Below are 4407 nucleotides of genomic sequence, written 5' to 3'. Positions count from 1 at the left end.
CATGTATGCATTCCTGCGATATTGCAAAGCGAGAAAATCTCTATATGAGAACAAGTTGCGAATGTGTGCAAATTTTAATTCAAGATTATTGCGATTAAAGTTTCGATAATTATTGTATGAACAACGTCACCTTCGAAGAATTATTGATAAGAAAATGTATCTCACCTTTATTTTTAGATTTATCTTGTGTGTGAATTTTTAATAAGTCATTTTGTGATATTAAAAATATTAATGAGTTGGGGCAAATGTACTAGAATTAAGTATTTTAACGTACGAGTTTCATGTTTTCTCACCCGCTTCTTTAACGCATCGTTGCGTTTTCCTTGAAGTAAACAGTTTGCATATGTCAACGAACTCAAGTGCATTAAGAGGGAAGCATTACGCTTTCGCTGCATATAAAACCAAACGACTTTGATCTATCGAAGAAAGTATAATTAAGGCGCGGAAACATCGTGTAAAGGTCATTATTCTGATTTATCATGTTCATTATCATAAATTTTCTTGATGTACTTGTATCAATTGCATTCCGCATCGTTGCAACATATGAACGATCGCTTCGCAACTAAACAACAAATCCATTTACTGATACCGATTAGGGATTCTTATCTCGCTCATTCGCCAATTTTCTACAACATGTATGCTACATGTCAGTACATATTGACGCATGTCGATCGATATTATAGCCATCGAGAACTCGTGTTTGTTGCGCAACGAGTAAAAAGATAAAAAAGTGACACATCGCATTATCTGATAATAATTAATAATGTATATATGTTGAAATATATGGAAACTTGTCGAATCGCTTGTACAGTTCTTTATCTGCGAATCTTCTACACCTTCGCTAAAAAAATTATTTTTCAAATTAGAGATTTTGTATAAGTTATTCACGTTTCAAGAATACATCGATTATGTATAATGAAAAAAAGAGATACAAAAAGGAACCGCGTTCTTTATAAGTCTGATCAAAAAAAGATTTAGCATGACGAGACGAAGTAACCCTAAAAATCCTAAAAATCATCCTGTTTTTTATTGAGCAATTTTATGTGCAATAATAAGTATTATTTTATCTAAAGTTTTAAAAAATAACGGTTACATAAAATTCAATAGTCTTAATAAATATTAAAATTTTTCAGATTAGATAATGTTTATGCACTGAAAAAGGAACCATCAGTTGCATAGTAAAAAAAATTATAGTTGAGATTTTTATTCTTGTAGTTATTACTACTATAATGTTGGTAATAATAACTTTGTGCACAGTAATAATAACTTTAATTTTATTGTTGACACTTAAAATAACTATATTTATAGTAATTACGACTATTTTTTATCAATATGTGTGTTCAGATCACGATTTTTTACTGTATAAATTGAAGCGCTAAAGGTGTTAAAATTCAAAATTTTTTAATCAGTCCTTCATAAGTCTGCAACGATGAATACCGTAACGTATCTATTTTTGTTGATTGCCATTTTTGCGACTGTCTCGATCTTTGATGTCATGGCTGAATCATCAGCTACAGCGGATGCTGCTTCGCGACCTAAGGTATAATTTTTTTATTTAATGAAAAAATATATTAAATATATATAAATATAAGTATTTAAAAATGTTAATAAATATTTAAAAAACACAATGAATATATATACATATTGTGTTTCTTTAGTATATATATATATATATAGTGATTTTTTAATATTTATAAAAATCATTATATATATTGTGATTTTGTAATATTTATATATTTAATTATTAATAATAATTACGTATTAAAAATAATAGTTATGTTTTACATAATGTTCATATAATATCGTATTATGTATTTTCTTCATGGTCTTTAATCAAAATTATACAAATGCGATCACTATATTATGAGAGTTATATTATGAAAATTATATTATGTTATACAGGGTGTTCCCGAATGTTTCAGCTAGACTTTGAAATCTTACAGGAAATTTAATTCTGAACAAAAAATTTCCTATAAACACGGGTCGAAAAATGCTTCCTTAAGAAGTTATCGCTCAAAAACCTCTGATGAAGGAAGAGCAAAAGATAAAAAGAAAATGAAATAAAAAGAAAATAAAACTAAATAAATTTCTCGAGAAAAACGATAAAAATAAAAATCTTTTTCTTTTATAAAAATAAAATAATTTTTTTTAACTAATTTTTATTTTATTTTTATAAAAGAAAAAAATTTTTATTTTTTATTTTTATCATTTTTTTTGAAAAATTATTTAGTTTCATTTTTCTTTTCACCTTTTGCTCTTCCTTCATCAGAGGTTTTTGAGCGATAATGTCTTAAGGAAGCATTTTTCGACCCGTGTTTATAGGAAATTTTTTGTTCAGAATTAAATTTCCTATAAGATCTCAAAGTCTGGCTGGAACGTTCGGGGCCACCCTGTATATTATATTATGTAAAATAACATACAATTAATATTGTATAAATATTATACAATATTAATTGTGTATTATTTTATACAATATTAATAATAAATTTTTATTTATTTGTTTTTACTTGTTTTAATAAAATTTCTTATATAAAAACTTATTAAATTATTTTGTCGGTGTCAATAATAAAATAAATAATTGCGTAACCACATCGTTTATATATGTTAATATAATAATCAAACGCAGTATGTATACAAAAAATAAATTTTATTTATTTTTTCATTTTGTAGCGAGACATTGATGAATTTCTAAAAGGTTTATTCGGCGATATACTAAAAGATTTCGAAAATTTTCTAAAAAATATCTTCTAAAAGATGTTCGAAAAACTGGTTTCATAAGACTGCACAATCCACTTAAGATGAATTATGGCATAAAAAGGTTATGATTATGGCACAATATATTTAACAGAATTTTCAGTTATTACAAGTATTTTATGGCAATTTATCTATTGTAAATGTTGTTCGTGTCAAATAATGTTGTTGATGTCGATTTCTACTATATAAAAAATATATAATATGTAATAATATTATTCCATTATTATATGTATGAAAATGTATTTTGAGTAAATATAAATGTCCGTGCATATAAATATAATTTGTGATTGATATGCTAATTCCTTTTATCATCCAGCAATCGCACAACATTTAGTTTAAAATATTTTTTATCATTTGAATCATCACCTAGATTTTAATATGGTAAATATTACAATTGCAATTCGTAAAAAAATAATAAATTATTAATTTCATATATATTCCTTTGTTTTAATTTATTAATAATGGTGGTTTATATTGAAGCTATATATTGTATATGTATATGTGTGATAATCTATATGAAATTTTTAAAGTTTATCAAGACAGATTGTTGACAGTTAACATGAAGGTCTACGAGTTTCTCGCTTTAACAACAAAATATGATGAGTTATTAAACTATTTGTGCGCGAAAAATGTTACATTTGTAACTTTCTATGCAAAGTCAAGTGTATCCTGCATTACAAACACGGGTTAGGTTATATTTTCTGAAAGTGAAGCTAAGATGAAGCAAAGTTCACTTAATCTTGACCTCCATTAAGAGTAAATTTTGCTTCATCTTAGGAAATACATGCGTAGATACAGTATGTTTCGCCCCCCCCGCAAGGGGCATCACTTTCAGAAGATATAACCTAACCTAACCTGTATTTGTTTGATGCGGGATACACTTCACTTTGCATAGAAAGTTACAAATCTATGTGAAATTATGCAGCAATTTTCTTTCGATAAATGTATTAATAAACTTATGAAACTTCTTTTGTTTATATCTTTTTAATAAACAATGACCGCCAACTAAAATCTTCACAACATTACTCAAAATGATGATCTTGCTAACATATGTGAGAATTATTGAAATCGGGAAGTGATCCGTATAAATAAATAATTACCAAGTTTATGTCTTTAAATAGATCAAGAATTATATACGTATATATGTATCGTATATTGCCAATATTTTGTAAATATTTCACAATATATGTTATATGCATGCTTCTTCATCATTTTATAACAATATTTTAAACTTATTATTATCATAAATAATTATTGATTGTAGACACGATCTTTATAATATGATAAATTATATTTTCCATGATTCATTTATAGCACGATCTTAATAATATTATGTTTATTGTGCGAATATCGATAAATTATGTTTATTATAGATTATTTATAGACTATATATAAAAAATTAATATTATGATACCCGTGTAAAGATGAAATATATGTTTCAAGACTACGTCGTATGATTATGTATAATAAAAAAAGAGGGAAGAGAGAAGAAAAGGAGTCGTCGTTCTAGTATGTGATCAAAAGGAGCCGATGTTGCACGGCGATCAGAAATTTGAAGAAATATCGAGCAAGGAACAATGACGACGAACAATCAGAAGCGGCAAGGATGCTCAAGCATCCGTGAGCATCGTTGTTATTTCATAGCTTAAGCGT

The 4407-nt window shown here is 26.5% G+C and overlaps 1 long non-coding RNA gene across 1 annotated transcript; it reads left to right on the top strand.

Annotated features, from left to right (window-relative positions):
• The first annotated feature begins 1357 nt into the window (after nucleotides 1-1357).
• LOC105249844 lies at nucleotides 1358-2712 on the top strand. The gene is made up of 2 exons (XR_889074.3): nucleotides 1358-1540; nucleotides 2671-2712. It is a non-coding gene; the product is annotated as an uncharacterized LOC105249844 (long non-coding RNA).
• The last annotated feature ends 1695 nt before the right edge of the window (nucleotides 2713-4407 follow it).

Source organism: Camponotus floridanus, unplaced genomic scaffold (genome assembly GCF_003227725.1).
Source record: "Camponotus floridanus strain SB8 unplaced genomic scaffold, Cflo_v7.5 scaffold28, whole genome shotgun sequence".
Taxonomy (NCBI): Eukaryota; Metazoa; Arthropoda; class Insecta; order Hymenoptera; family Formicidae; genus Camponotus; species Camponotus floridanus.
This window is presented reverse-complemented; position numbering and strand designations above follow the sequence as displayed.